The 16,728-nt window shown below is 37.6% G+C and overlaps 1 protein-coding gene across 3 annotated transcripts in view; it reads right to left on the reverse strand.

The window, feature by feature from the left end:
• The window catches only part of LOC105915387, a 65,284-nt gene that overhangs the window by 36,587 nt on the left and 11,969 nt on the right, over nt 1–16,728 (reverse strand). The window contains exons 1-4 of one of the 3 annotated variants that reach the window (XM_036137369.1): nt 9,046–9,163; nt 8,836–8,965; nt 8,649–8,739; nt 8,043–8,130 (exon numbers count right to left, since the gene is read on the reverse strand). The exons of 1 other annotated variant lie outside the window; for it this stretch is intronic. The gene's annotated coding sequence lies outside the window, so the exon portion shown is untranslated. Of the gene's footprint in view, nt 1–8,042; nt 8,131–8,648; nt 8,740–8,835; nt 8,966–9,045; nt 9,164–10,066; nt 10,096–16,728 lie in introns of those variants that run through there. One more of the 3 variants, XM_036137365.1, reaches the window with a different exon arrangement.

The following is a 16,728-nucleotide window of genomic DNA, read 5'->3' on the forward strand; positions in this document are numbered from 1 at the left end:
TTTCTTGTCTTTTCTTAATTGTTCTTTTCATTCGTGATGATCTAGAAATCATCCATTCCATCTCATTCCCACTATTTCCTCCTGATGTAGAAGCCATGTAGCTACAGTCAATGTACAGTTTATGCTAACCGCCAAAATTCAAATCCTACCGCCTTGTTTGTTCCGTTCACTCTCCCCCTTCCACCATTCACTCAGCCCAGTTCCACTCCATGTCTGATCAGTTTCACCTGTTGCAATAATCAAGTCCGGACTCAATACACCTGCCAGCTCTCCTATATATACTCACCTCAGTATGCTCCTCCCTGCTGGTTCCTCGTCGTCTTTCCTACGTCTGCTCTGTCCTACCTGTTTGAAGTAGCACTTTTCTGATCCTTTTACTCTGGAAGTACAGTGGAGGCGTCAGTGCAGGCACTGATCTGACAAGTTGCAGCCCATACCCAAATAAATGACTCAGTTTAGAAATTAGGCCCAGGGGTCCGTTCTTTGTACGTCGCTAACTCAGTTAGCTGGATTTGATTGTTTACGATTTGGCTTGATCTTGGATCGTTTGGTTCTTCGAAACTCATCCTGGACTTGCTGTCATAGCAACATGTGCGCCAGCTTAAACCTGCTCGAGAGCAGGCTTATTTCATGTAAACAGGATTAGATTGCGGCTTCATAAGCGGTGGAGATAGGGAAGTCTGTCGTAGCCATGTCTTGTCCATTTTTACGACAGCAACCTGTTGCGGAAGGTGCAAGAATAATTTGCAGAGCTTTTCGAATGAATCGCATATTGCGAAATAGACAGGATCCTTTAGCAGTGAATTGTAGAGAGATTTTTTCTTGGTGGCTATTTAAACAGACAAACCTCATTTAACAGTGGTTTTTAAAAAGAGGGAAAAGTGGCTTTTTAAAATACAGTATAATAATTAAAGGATACCATTTTGAAGAATATTCTTGCACTTCACTTTTACTTGTCCCCCATGTTCTAGTGCAGGGGTGTCAAACATAAGGCCCGCGGGCCGGATCCGGCCGAACAATTTAGCCCGGCCCGGTGGCTAAATGCATTATCATTATTTAAAAAAAAATATATATATTTTATTTTTTTCAGTGTCTTGTCTGGCAATGTGGCAATAAGAATTGTTGTCTTAATGCCAAAAAGAGCTCATCAGATTTGACTTTCACAAGTGGAGCAGTACTGCTTTTGCCATAGTGCTCCGCTTGATTTATGAATGTAAATAGTTTTATGATTCATGCGGTGAATATCTCAAATGATATGGACACTACAATGGGAAAGTAGGAGAGGAAAGGAAGAACAAGAAGAAAAAAAAACAAAAGGTGAAAGAAAGAGGAGATAAAAGGAAAAGAATGATAAAACAATTATTGAAAAAAACATGTACTTCGTTTAATTGAAAATCTGCAGTTCCTATGTTGTCCACGAGAGGCGTTGTGTTTTAATCAGCAGATGGTAGCACTGAGCTTCAAATGTGGAAAATTGATTTTAAATAATTTCTTAATTTTTATCTGTTTGATGTATTTTGTCATGCAGGACAGTGTTTTTAAGTTCCAAAAAATGTGAATAAATGTTTTTCAACATTGTACAATCACTGTGATCAGTTCTTATGCATAATGCAATTAAGTACATGTTTAACTGAGTAAAAGTATTGTTGAAATTGCACATACTTTCTTAAAAACGCTGAGGTTATTCATAATGTTTAAAAGTGAGATTAATTTAACATAAAAATCAACAACAAGTCCACTTTTATTAGTTCTATTTAATCTTGCAATGAGTTAACTCGTGTGGCCCTCTTGAGATCAGATTCAGCTGAATGCGGCCCCTAAACCAAAATGAGTTTGACACCCCTGTGGGTCCCCTTATTTTGTAAGTTGATGTTTCAGGTGTAGGTAGATCCTAAGGAGCTTATATGGTTTAACTCGTCATAACCAGGGCAGCATAATACTCAGCCTGTGAAGCCTAAACAGGTGGCGCAGTCCAGGCATATGAAAACTCCAAAACTCTGTACCTGTAACATTTACAAGTGGCAGCAGGATATTCTCTGGAAAACACCTGGCTGTGCTTAATGAAAGATCTAGCATATAAAGCAAGAAAAGGAAATTGTATAGTGCACGTGTCACCAACATGATGCCCGCGGTCGCCAAGTAGCCCTCAAGGACCACATTTGGTGCCCACTAGCCTGTTCCAAAAAAAGCACAATCACCAAAACTTTATTTTATTCAGTTACTCTTCTTGCTTAATCACACTTGCATTTATGTAGATTTAAAAATTACAATATCAATAACATCCATCCATCCATCCATTTTCCAAACCGCTTTATCCCTCATGGGGTCGCGGGGGGTGCTGGTGCCTATCTCCAGCGTTCAATGGGCGAGAGGCAGGGTACACCCTGGACAGGTCGCCAGTCTGTCGCAGGGCAATATCAATAACAGTGCAGGAAAAAAAATATTTATTTTACATAAAGTCAAGGTGATCTTTGACTCTTCTAGTTCAAAGGTCAGTACTGGCAGCCCTTCATATGACAACACCAATGAAGGTAGCTCTCAGTTTCAAAAAGGTTGCAAGCAATACCACTTGTCTAATTGTGCATGTTGGGATATGATTTATCCAGTAGCCATATCATAAACGCCCCCACCCCCTCTGTTTTCCAACCCACTATGTTAACCAAGGTGACCTGCTTCAAAAAATGTAAATGCTGCCGCTGGACGTTTAATGTGGGTGACTATCCATCGAATACTATGTAAAAACGTATGAGGAAGAGACGTAAGAGGACTGGGAGCTCCACTCGCCGATCAGGCTTCTTTATTGCATGGAATCGACGAGGAGGGGGCTGTAATCAGGCTGATAGGAGTGACCGAGGAGGATGCATGACCTATTAGGAGAAATGCATTCTCTGATGACATACTTTGCAAAGATTTTTGTGATCTAATTCATAGAAATACTAGCTTACCTTCCATGCCACACGATTTCCAGTGATGATTCTGCTCAGCAGTGTGATGAACCTCAAGGTCTGTTGTTTCCTGCGTCTGTGTTATAAGAATTATTATTCTGAAGTCACTATGGCGACCTGATGTCTGTGTATAAGATCCACTGTTTGCTGATTGCAAGGCCAAATGCTGCAGCTGCTGAGGGATACTGATTGTTTACTATAGACTGTCTTAGTTTTGTCTCATGGGAAGGTCACTGTGCAGTATTAGGGGAAAAGCAAGACGGGCAGAGACAGTGCAGACGCAGACTGCAGCGGGACCGGGACAATTATAGCCAAGCATAACTTCCTGAATGTTAAGGGCGCCGGCATTTTGATTTGCTTGAGTCGCTCCTTAAATCCTAGAGAGCAGTAGTACCGTAGATCGTCACTAGGAGGCGAGGAACCGTGCTAGCGTGATGTGTAAACGGTCGTCAGAACCAAGCTCGGCATGGTTAACTGATCCAAACAGAACTTTGGTGAGGCCAAAGTGACTTCAGAATAATTCTCCATTAACAGTGTTACTATCAGAAGACACATTATTTTTCCAACATCACCATCACAAATGTCAGACCTTAAAGGTAAGCAATTTATCAAAATAAGTTACGTCCGTTCAAATATTTATTTCATGTCAGTGCATTTTAAAGCTAACATACACATTTGAATCAGGGACATTGTTAAATATAGAAATGATGCCAATAAATGCTGCCCCGAACTAAACAAATTAAAACATCTATTGAACTTGTTGCAAGACATCATCAAAAGACATCTTATCTTTACTGACGTTATGCCATATCCAACAAAAATGTACTACATTAATTGTGACTGAAAGAAAGGAAGAACAGGACTCTGAAGATTCACTGAAGACATTAAATCATATGCTATACAGTCATATTAATAGTAAGCTGAATGATGGTATAGAAAAAGTTAGTCCAGTAACACCCCAGTCATTTGTTTTGTTTAGCCAGCAAGAGGTTTCTGGGACTTTCTAGTTTAGGAATGGATAAACACAAAGAATGTGTCAGTTGTAGCCCATGTCCCAGATAAGTATTTGTGGTGGTTCTTGAAGCGTGGATTCTGACATGGGATTTGCTTCACAATCTTCTCAAGGTTGGTGTTATCCCCGATGGTTGGGGACCTTTCTCTACCGTGGTTTTTTTTTCTTCCACTCAGCTTTCCATTAGTATTGGCAGATAAAGAACTCTAGGAACTGCTAGCTTCATTTTAGCAATTACTTTTTTTTTTTTTTTTTTTTTTTTTTACTTATTGTCCTTGTGGAGGGTGTAGACCATAACATATAATTTCTAAATTACTTTGAACTGGTCTATCCCATAGCATTCCAATAAAATATATTAAACTTAGTAGTTTTATGTAAAAAGTGCTTGCAAATCAGATTTAACTGTTTCCCTTTATGTTCTATTTAAAGGGTAAAGAATTGAAAATGTCATATTTTTCATAGAGTGTGATATCCTCTTCAGAAATCAAATGAAATAAAACTAAATCTAGCAAACCAAATGTATGGTATACATGTTAGAAGAGATCAAAACAAGAAAATAAAGTGATACATTGGCTGTTAAAGCTTCCCCTGCTGTCATTATACCACTATTTAACTGGCTTTTTGCTATACTCAGTAGATAACCAGGTCTCTTTAACTTATTGTGTAGCCTGGAAGCTAAGAAGATTTGGGAAGCATTGCTCCAAGTCTATAATATATTTGACTGCTACATGAATCTTAGTCTGTTTCAACCCTTCCAGTTCATGAGTCTGGTTTATTTAGGAGAGGACATACTTTTGTGATTATGTTTTTATTTTTTCCAGAAAGCCTTGTGAGCTGCACAGCATGAAATAACTTTCAGATGCACTTAAAACATACAGATTTTTCTTTGTGTAATGTTTTATGAATTAAAGATTTAAAAAAGTGCATTTGGTCAAATAAACAGTTAAAGAGTGAATTAGAGAAATCCACATGATTACCTGGAAGATTTCAGATTTCCCAGGGTCAGGTAAGGGTGGACCGTTAAAACCTATAAAACTCTTCACCATGTAGATCCTGAAACAATTACAATCATCACAATAACACAATAGCAGATTTACATTACATATTGCAGTCTGCTAAAATTGTTTTGGGAAAATGTTCTTATGGTCTCTCACAGTGTCTTTTTACGTATTATCAGGACCACGCCAGTGAGTAAAAGACCCATCGCTGCCAGGGTAAAAACACCAGTTCTTGTAACTCCCATGCCCCACTCTGAAAAACACAGAACAGAGAGAGTAAAATCAGAGATCAATGCTTACAATATTTATATTTCTGCAGAGATTTTGATTAAAGTGTGTTGTGGTTGAGATTTAGGCTGCATTTTTATACCCGACTGAATTTAAAATATATATCTGCAATATTCCTTCGGTTTGGGAGTGATTCATACATTAGCTAAACTACCAAGGAGAGTTTAATGTCCTGCTTCTAATCCAGTTTTTGAAAGCTTCAAACAGACTTTAACTCTTAAACTAAGGACTGTTGAGATTAAAATATGGGTTCAGCCGGATAACTTTGTTCAATTTTCCAACATTTTACCTGATATTGGTTTCTGTGTTCCCACTGGTGACACCCATGACTCTGTGGGGCTCCAATCACTCCAGATCCCATTTAGAGCTTCTTCAGAGACTTTTACGCGAACACGCGCTTCATAAGTCTCGCCTTTTATGAGCAAACTGGGATCCAGCTGCACCTCACAGGACCTTTCGCACCGATCCTTCTGTTTAGTCTGAACAGAAGGATCCTGACAAAGAAAAACAATTAGCAGATAGTTAGCAGGCTGTTACAGTTTATAGGTTACTTACTCAAAACAGTGTAACCTTAAATTATATTAGAATATTTACTCACATTCCATGACTTATCTTTTTGTTTCCACTGTAGCTGGGACTGGAAACGACGAATTCGGTAGTGTTTTTTAACTTGTGTAAACCACGTCACAGTAGTCTGGTTTACATTGGGTTTTTCTGGTGGATTCAACTTAACTGTAAAATCCAACAAGCAGTTGTCAATAGCTAGATGGATGCCAGTTAACGCAACAAGAGGTTATACAGTGGCAAACAAAATTATTTACGCCTTGTTGAACTTTCTCAGATTTGTCACTTTACAACCACAAACTCCAATGTATTTATTTTACTTTGATTTTACACACTGGACGAGACAACAGCAACATGCAGCGCCAGAGTCCCATGTGGCTCCTTGGCTCTTTTACTGTGGCTCATAGAAAAATGTATTAAGTAGTGTTTTTAGCCACCTAAGAAGTGTGGTTTTAGCAGTTCCACTGTATTTTATGAAATATCTGTTTAAAATCTCTACAACCAAATGAAACTAATGGTGCAAGGATGTTTTTGCCATTTTGTTTTATTAATTTTCAAACTATGTACTTCATTTTTATTTGAATTTAAATAAATATTATAAGAACCTTTGCCTGTAAAAGTTTGATTATTTTTAACATCTGGAAATTTAAAAAGTTCAGATTAAATGTTATGATTTATCTTTGACAGTGAAACATTTTCCATAGTACAAGGTCATACAGTTTTATACAATTTATTCTTGATGGGAATTCCTGAAGACCAGTATCACATTTGTAACGGCACTAAATTGACTTGTTCTGATATGTACCAAGCTGCATTTTTAAGTAATTGGTTACTTTGGCAAAATTTCCACGTATGTGTCTGTTGCGATAATGCAGTTGCACTTTAATCAGACTAAGATTAATCTGTGGTTTTGTAGCTTTTAAAGACAGATTATTCCAATTATCAGTGGATCATTTTCCTTCAGTTACCAACAGATGTGGAATCAAGATGTATGTAGCTAAGAATCTAAATTTAAAGCGCCCCCCAAACCTCCGCAGGGGTGCTGATTTTTAGTTGTCCACTAAATGGATGATGAAAATCTTTACCCCACTGCCTGGGCCGATCGACCGCCAAAGGAGAAACAACAGCTTTAGAAAAAGAAAGACAACTCTTCTGACAGCATATCACGCATGACTTTGGATTTAAAAAATAGCAACGTAGTTTTGCCCCTTTATGATTGGTAAATTTAAGCTACTGTACATATGTGTAAAACTTTATTCGCAGTAATATCCACCTGCTATTGCACTTCTGGTTAGACCTAAACTGCATTTCGTTGCCTTGTGCCTTGTGTTGCCTGTGTAATGACAATAAAGTTGAATCTAATCTAATCTAATCTAATAAATCATTAATGAATGATGGCTAATGAAAAGAAAATTTCCCTCCAGGGACAACAATAACGTTATACTGACTTATTCTGGCCTTTCTCTTCATGGCAATAATATTCAATACACAACTAATGAAGATCCTGTGATATAAAAGCATTTCCTCTGTGTTTAACCCCTTCCTTAGGGCACAGGGTGCTGCCACACTGAGTGGTGCATGGGGAGCGATCTGTGGTCAAGGGTTTTGCTCAGGGACCCAGAGTGACAGGCTGAGTTTCAAACCAGCAACCCTTTCAGCTTCCCCAAGAGGCAAATGTTCTGCTCCCCAACCTCTAGACTACCACTCCCACTTATGCTCATCCTCCCATCTTTGAAAGACAAACGATGATGTCATTAAGGTTAAGATGTAAAAGATGATGTTCCCTCATGCTTTTAACTAAGTTTTGATGTACAAGAAGGCATTTTTATTACAAATGCAAATGTACTAGAAGTTGCCATTTAACAAAAAGTTATAGGTTCAAGTAAGTTTTGCAGCTCTTGGCATATTTCAGTTTGTTGCAGTGGGTAAAAAGATGGCTCTTTCGATTGAAAAGACTGCTGTTTCCTGGGACAGTCCCACAAAAGTAATACAGAAACTATGAAAGGAAAACAACACAATACTATTTTCAAAAACAGTTGGTTGCACTAGATTTTATTTAGGGTTGTCAGATGAAAAAGCTGTTAATGCCTAAGTATGCCACAGTTTTCATATTCATATTTGTAAAAATCTTTAATGATGATCCAATTTGTGTTGGTCTGGTTGAAAGTTTGTCGTTGTATAGTGACAACATTTAAGGAGCAGGGATATTTTTGTAAGGTGTGCATCAATACTCACTGTGACTCGATGGCTTGTAGGACATTTTGTCAATTTGTTTTGAATGTGTGCAGTTCGCCTTAATGGATAACTCATCATAGGACATAAACTGAAAATTAATAATAAAAAAAAATAATTTACGTTTAGAAAGTACTCATTTACCAATTTTCAAAATTAGGTTATTCCTACGTAATGATGAAAAGTCTTTATTTTTTCATTCTTGACAAGTAAAGACTTTACAGGTTGATTAAATATAAGACAGGATAAGATTCACATCCAAAAAAAAAAAATAAAAGCATGAAAAACAGTTTTAAAACAATAAAAAGTGTAGGTTTGTCACTGAATTTTTAAACTGTTTTTTTTTTTTTGGGGGGGGGGGGGGGGGCACAAGAAGACTGATTTTAATCCTGCCATCTAAGTTAATTCAGCATTTAAATCAGACTAAACATGAAAAAATGTGGTGCAGTGGAAAGATTATCATATTTGGTTTATGAAAAAGAAAAGAGTACCTTGATGATAACGATAAAAAGCTATTTAAGGAGCAAAAACTGCCCCCTCACACACCACCACCACACCTTCCAGCATGTATAAATTTGAGACCATTGATTCAACTCGATGCGTACTCACAGTATAACGCATTTTGAAGACTAAAGAGAAGCTTTTTGAAGCTGGGTTTGAGGCATCAAATGGCTTCAACTTACAGGAAGTCGTGTAGGGCCTTGTATAAAGAGAAACATATTTGTGTTAATTAATTTTGTATACATCAGTTGTTATATGGATGTGTTTAATGTCTAAAAAAGATACTGCTTATTACTTCGTATAACTCGGTTCTTCTTGAACTTGTTCTGCTTGCACTGTGCACACATCATCTGTATGATCACAGACAGGTGACTCGTTCCACACACAGGTGATGGTACGATTATAGTCATTGTAACAAGAAAGATCTAGAAAAGAACATTGACATTTTATTGAGGGAAATAGAATTATTATAGGTTTTTATCGAGTAATAAGTCGAAAAACTCACTCTTCAGTGGAAGGCTGTTGCAATTATCACCTCTAGCTCTGTAGAGCTGAAGAAAATATAGCAGAAGAGAAAGAGAGAGTCCTATTTTAGTTCTCCCCATTATTCTGTATACGGGTTCTTCTTTTGGGAGGTATGATCATCTGGGATGGATGGATTTCAAACTTCTGTGGCCAGAAGGTTTGAGGGCTTCTGCTTGATTGAGAGCATCACTCACTGCCTAAATGATTTTCTTTGCATCCTCTAGCTGACAAATGAAACAAAGGGAACAAGTTAGTTTTACTCTTGTTTTCAAATAGTCACAAACTATCTCCTGAACATTTTCAGTGCAACATAAAGACATAAAAATTAGGAAATGTTTCAGATCATGCTTCAGTAACTGCTGTGATTACACCTTCACCTACTGAGAGAACATGTGGTTAAAATGCGCTATAGTAGAGTTACCACTTACTTCAGGTAAGACCAACCTTATGAGTACTAAACTTCTCAGAACAACTGGATTCATACTGAAACTAAAATACACACAGATCAACTCTGTTTTTAAATTAAGTGACATCTTAACATTGGTTGCATTGGATTTCATTTTGGGATTTTAAAGTAAGGGGTTGGGGGTTATAAATGAAAAGATGAAGATTCAATGTAAAAATGTACTTAAAGGTACCTAAGAAATACTAGGAGTGAGAAAAAGCTGTAAATGTACAAATAAGTTAAACCACATGTAATTGTTGGAGTTTTTCACATCCTATAAGTGAACAATCAAAACAATCTTCCATTGTTTCTGTAGGTGGGAGCGTAGAGGTAGGCAGATTAAAATCACTTAGAATTCAACTGAAGATTTTTTGCTGAAACATTTCTATAATAAATGTCTTTTATCCAAACCTCAAAACATGTTCTCTAAAGAAAGTGCTACCTCAGTTGTCTGCCTACTAGCTCCTCTTCATTAACTCACAACAAGATGTAATAAATCTGCTCTTTTTGGAAGACTAAAAGCCTGAGAGGAGACAAGAACTATTTAGCGTCTTACCTGCTTGTGAAGCAGCTCGAGATCTGCTTCAATTTCTTCAGTTTCCCCCCCACGCACTGTGAAAGAGCGTCATATAGGGTTTTTCTCCGAACATATATCACACAAAACCACTGATAAGACTGATAAGATAGAAACTGTCTGAAGTATTGAAAGATCACTACTAAGAACTGCCACCATTAAAAAAAAAAAAAGGTAATTACTGTTTAGGACCACCCTCTTTTCTCAAAGACGTCTGCACTGCATTAATGTCTTCTAACTAATGGATACAAATCTATTTGACCTGTTAGAGAAAAGTGTTTTAGTCTATTACTCATCGGCTCATGAACAGGGATATGTTTATTAAAACACCTAGGGGCTGACTCTGTACCAGTAGCATGCATAGCGCATAATGTAGCATTACAAAATATGCATCTTCAATTTTGCGATAGATTTATATGCTTTCCCTATATATTGTGCATGTTCACATACTCAGGGTGAAATGCTTGCCTTATGATATGCAGGCGACTGATGATTTTCTTGATGTGTGCTGCATAGGCAAACACCAAATTAAACTATTAAACCCTATCATTCTAATTTTTTACCATCAGAATCACAAGCGCATTTAAGGTATGACACTAACAAGATGAAAATAAATGCATATGTTGGTTTCATGTAGGATTTGTGGTCTGTGGTATTTTCAGTCAAACACCCACAGCCCCCTGCAGCATCTACTTTGCACAAAAACAACAGGATCAACAGGTGCAAATAATTTCCAGTCATTTGTGTTAAAGAAAATATTTAAAAAGTTTTAGACACTAGCGTAGGTTAAATATTCATCTATTATATTAATTTACGTAAGGAAAGCAGGGGATCTAATTCAGCACAATGCTAACAATTCCAAACAGACACTACTGTGCATGTCTGTGCAAAAACACTTCCAGATAGATTGAATCATTCTGCATAAAACTTTTTTACAAACTGATAAATGGAACAATTAGTAGGTGTACTTTTCCCTTATTTGAATTATTTATGCACAGCACTGTGGATGTTTTTTTTATTTTTATTTCCGTGCACAGAGGGAAACACATGTTCTCACCATCACTGGCCACATGTTTATGAGGTTTAATGAAGGCCAGAAGTTGTTTTTTTCTCTAAAAACCATAAAATGTTCCATCACTTTGACAGGTGCACATCCTGCTAGCAACACCTCCACCTCAGTAAACGGCTTTAATCTGATTAGAAGGTGAAACGGTATTACAAGCCGACCTTCAACAAAAGTAAAGTGTGTATTTTGAGTTATCAGAATACAGTTAACATATACTAGTAAAGAGGAAGAAGATATTTAAGTGAAATTTCATGAATATTCTTGGTGTTAAGATAAGATAGTCTTTATTGATCTCACATTGGAGAAATTCACTTGTCACATCAGATCAATAGTCAGTCAATAGTCAGGAGAAGGTGCCAAAAGTAGGAAAAGGTGCATCAGTTATATACAGTGTACCTTCCTATATACAGTGGATCAAAAAGAAAATGAGAAAAAAATAAGAATGAAAATACAAAAGAAATCGGAGTAGGCAGATGATGTCATGTGTACTTTCATGGTACACATGTTAGTTAAAGAAATTGCACTTTTTTTGCATCAGATATTCCATTTAGGCAGTTGAGTTACAGGTAGCACATATTGGGAATCAATAGCTCTCTCAACATTAATTAATACCTTGCTATTGTTAAAAAAACATCTCAATTCCAAACATCCGAGATGCCTTCAGTACATGCTTAATTTGGGCATTTTCATACCTAAAACTGTTTGCAGCTTTGCAAAGAAATAGAACTGTAAATTAAGTACTGAAGCTATAAAGACCTAAAGCCAGACATGAAATTTGCTTGTGATGTCCCTTAAACTGTTCTCAAAAACAAGTGTATGCTCTTGCAATGCATATTGTGTTTTCATAAGAATTACACTCAATGTAGCCTAGTTTTGAGCAATGAGTAATAACTAGAAATTTGATTGACTCACTATGGTTGACCTCGTGTAGAAAACAGCAGAAACATGTTACGGAACAGGAGACTTTGTATGGCATTATAAAATCAAGAGTTCTGTCTTATCTTTGTCATGTTTGCTTTTAAATGTTTGGCCCGCATGCAGAATACACTCGGTGAAACAGATTAGATTTCCCGGGTTTTATTCTCAAAGGAACAACAGGGAGGACGAGGGCTAATCTGCCACAGCAGACGCCGGGGCACACGAGTTGGGGACCAGGGAACCGGAACACACTAAGGAGGAGAACAAACGGTTAGTCCACAGAAGAGAGCCGGCGGAAATCAGTAGGAGCGTAAGCTTACCACGAAGCGCTGGGAACCTGACCGGGGAGGGGGCAGTGCGGTCTCAGCCCTTGCACACGGTGGAGGAGACGGGTGTCCATGGGAAGCTGGGGCAGGAGCGGGTCCGAGCAGCACCGGGGAATCCAAGGGATCAGAACAGCGGGAGGAACCAGAAGGTCGTCGGGGGGGTACCTTGGGTCCGGAGAAAGGGGACAAAAAATTTTGCAATGACAAAATTGAATTCTATTTTTATATATATATATATATATATATATATATATATATATATATATATATATATATATATATATATATATATATATATATATATATATATATATATATATATATATTAGTCTCCTCAGGGGACTGTCCTCTCCCCCTTCCGCTTCACCTTTTTCACTTCAGACTTTAACTACTGCACTGAGTCCTGTCACCTTCAGAAGTTTTCTGATGACTCAGCAAGAGTTGGCTGCATTGAAGGGGGTGATGAGGTGGGCAACTTTGTCGCTTGGAGTGAGCTGAACCATCTGCAGCTCAACGTGACAAAGACTAAGGAGCTAACAATTTCAACTCCCTTCCCTCCCTGTCCCCCAGAAAACCCTCCATAAACTGTAACTAGTACAAAAACACAGCAGCTTTCATCATTACATCATCCACTTCCCACCTGCACATTAACTCCACTGGCTCCCTGCCACAATAAATATAAATCAATCTTATGAGCATGCAAGGCCAGCCACAACCTTGGACTATGCAGGAAACATAACCAACATTATGATGACGTCATACATTTTAATTTAACTCAGATCGCACATTACAATAATCAGTCTTTGCTTAGCCTGCCGTTACTCAACAGTTAATTATCACAACTCACGAGTTTATAAAAAGGCATTATTAAGTTTTATTGAAGTTTAATAAAACTGTTAAATTTTAGCCCTGTGACTGGCGACCTGTCCAGGATGTACTCTGTGTCCCAGCCTCTCACTCATTGACTGCTGGAGATAGTCACCAGCCCTATGACCTACGACCCTGTTACATCGAGACGTGTTTCTCCATCAGAAATGGCTTGGAGTAACACCTGTACGCAAAAGCGGGTAAAGAAGATCCATGGAAAAATGTTATTAAACTTTTACGTAAAGTTAAATATTGCTTTAGTTAATCTTGGGTCTGGCAGGTGTTTTTGGGTTGGAGTAAAATGAGTCCATAGATATATAAGAGGCTTTTTCAGCTGTTTCTTGTGCGACTTGCTTCTACAATGTTGCTTCACATCATGCTCTCCTCGGTGTAAAAAAAAAAAAAAAAAAAAAAAAAAAAAAAAAAAAAGATTTCATAGCCAGAATCGCCTTTCTCTTGCCTCACTAAGTTAGAAACCGCTTTCCAGTCTATGTTTTGGCTGCAGTTTATTTTCTTTTTTTGACGTAGTTTCCTTAGTTATCTGTATGCATCAAAATCCTTGTGATTTTATTTATTGAGTGTCCCGGTGCGCAGCTGCTCATTAGGTGAACACTACTGCATACTGACAGCTGATGCAGCTCTCAATGATGATGACTGCAGCTCTGAATTCTTTGTTTCAGAAAAGAGCATGTAGAATATATTTATTTATTTATTTATTTTACTTTTACCAAATCTAACCAAGTCAAATATGGGACATTGTTTCACATTCTGACCTTTCTTGAAAAAAAAGGGAGTATTCATATTTCAGCTGAAAAAGTTAGTTCATTTAATGTAATTTAACCTTAAAACTTCAGTCACTTTTCTGTATTTGCAAATCCAATTCTATTTGCTTTAAGGATTAAATATAATTAATTATTTCTGTTGGCTTTTATTTATTCCTACCTTGAAGGTTACAGTTTTGCAGATTTTTCGCTCTTATTTTGACATTTCTTGCTGTATTATTTAAATTTCAAAGCTTGCAAGTGATTTGAAGCAATTGCATTTTAAAAGGTGCTGGAAAGAAATCCTCTTACCGTCTCATGAAAGACAGGTTCGAATTTGATCCCGCACCGAAGCCCCAGATTCGTCCCGAGACCAGTAGCCCCTCCTCGTCCATTGAATCTGTTCGGGGTATCACAGGCTGGAAAACTTCTCCTGGCCGGCCAAGCAGCTCCTGTCCCCGGACTTCCTGGCTCGTTGGTCGGAGATTGTGTCCGTTTACGTAAAAAGTGGTAGGAATTCTAAACAATAACTGACTTCCTAGAATTATTGAATAAGGAAACGGTGGAGTGATGAAGTTCCAGCACTTTTATTGAGAAAGAGCAGAGATCACATAGATAGAAAATAATCGCACCGCACAGTCCGGCTGCTAGCCTGTCTGCCCTGTGTCTGTCTCTCCTCTGTCTCTCAGCTCCCCTAATACCCGACAGTGACCTTGGCGTGAGACAAAACAGAGACAGTCTATCCTAGACAATCATCATCCTGCACAGTATCTACGCAGCATTTGGCCTTGTCAATCAGCAGAGCCATGCTCACATGTCCGAGTGGAGTGACTTTAGCATACTATTCCAATAACAGGCAGCAAAGGAAGAAAACAATTATCAGAGACAAAACACTTATAATACGCATATATTTATTACAATTGAAATTCCAAAGGGAGACAAACACCTACAACGTTACCATAAAGCTTCATTTAGTATATTACCAAAGTCCCCCTCCATGACCATTGTAAGCATCTGTCTACCCGAAAACCCCCAAACACATGTTTATTATGCCGGCTCATCATGGAGTAACTGGGGGTGTTGTCCACGCACACACAATCTCCAAGTGCTTATCTTCCCACAAGCAAAACAGATCCTCAAGTGTCAACTCAGGAACAAATTTTTAATTAATAGCCCAGGTGGTTTTAAGATTCTAACAGGAAAAACATTAGGAACAATAAAAAAGCCTTTCAAACCGTATACCATTTTGAAAGGTCCCCTTTTTTTATGAAAATACATGTTTAACACAAAAATTATATATTTCCATAACAGTGCCATTCAAACATTTGAAATGTATTAGTAATTCATGATGTGATTCAAATAAGTTCATGGGTTATGATATTAAAAATGCAAATGTGTGTGCTTGATAAAAATTGGAATTTATTTAAAAAAGGAATGTTATAAATACTGTATTTCATTTAATGATAAAAATGTTAAAAAGCGTAAATATAGTGTAAACAGTGTGATGCATAAGAAATTTGTGTATGCAAACGAAATTTCGTTCTGTATGCACTTTGTGCATACAAAATGACAAATAAAGCTGTCTATGTCTAAATATGATACATGATCAACAAAATGTATTTTATTTTGGTTTACTTGTGAATGTAATGACTGCAATACCTTAAAGAAGCCGTGGCCATGATATTTTGAATCTGGACTTAACTAAGGTCACATATCTAGTCAATATGGACATTTAGATAATTAATAGGTTACTAAAAGACTGAAGTCATGTTGGTTTTTGAGGAAGAATAAATCCTCCCGTTGGGACGTTCGCATCAGCTCAACACGTGTGCTGTCTTTATTCTTTATCACAGGTTGGTAAACACAAAACCTGCTGCAGACTTACAGGAAATATTTGACTTTTGTCATTGACAAAAAAGGTTATGCTACAAAGTATTGAGATGAACTTTTGTTATTGAGCAAGAAATTATTTTCCACCATAATTTAAAAGAAATTCTAAAACAAATCTTACAATTTGATTTTTCCTGGATTTATTTGTTTATTTTTTTCATTTCATCTGTCATAGTTGAAGTTAATCTAAAAATGAAAATTACAAACCTCTCATCTTTCTAAGTAGGAAAACTTGCTAAATCAGTGGCTGACTAAATAGTTTTTTGGCCCACTGTTTTTGAGAAAAAACTACTCTTATGCTATATTACCGGCATGAAAAATTAATTGAGGTCAGACTGAATTCTGAACAGTGGAAGAGTTTGACAAAATAATTCTATAGGCCCGTTTACACTACACTTTAACCGAGCCGAGACCAGTCCGAGCTCGGTAACCGAGATAACTCTTGTGTGTAAACGGTCAGCAGACTGAACCGGACCACGCTAACTGCAGACCAGTTCCTGAGTAGGTCTCGGCCTGTTTTTTTTTTTTCTGGCCCGGTTATCTGATAAAGAGCGCATGAGCAGACCGCGTCATCCCCTTACAGTCAGCTGACTGTCCGCGGTTTTTCCCGGCGTGTCTGGCTGCACGTCCCGATTCACACTCCATTCAGACAAATTTCAGACATTCATAATAATACTAGCTTCCTTACCGTGCCACACGGTTTCCAGAGATGATTCTGCTTAGCAGTGTGATGAACCTCAGCGTCTGTTGTTGTTTCCTGCGTCTGTAAATCCTTATTAGACGTTCGTTTGTCTTATCCACGTCCCAAAAGCCAAC

Source organism: Fundulus heteroclitus, chromosome 5 (assembly GCF_011125445.2).
Source record: "Fundulus heteroclitus isolate FHET01 chromosome 5, MU-UCD_Fhet_4.1, whole genome shotgun sequence".
In the NCBI taxonomy this organism is placed as follows: domain Eukaryota; kingdom Metazoa; phylum Chordata; class Actinopteri; order Cyprinodontiformes; family Fundulidae; genus Fundulus; species Fundulus heteroclitus.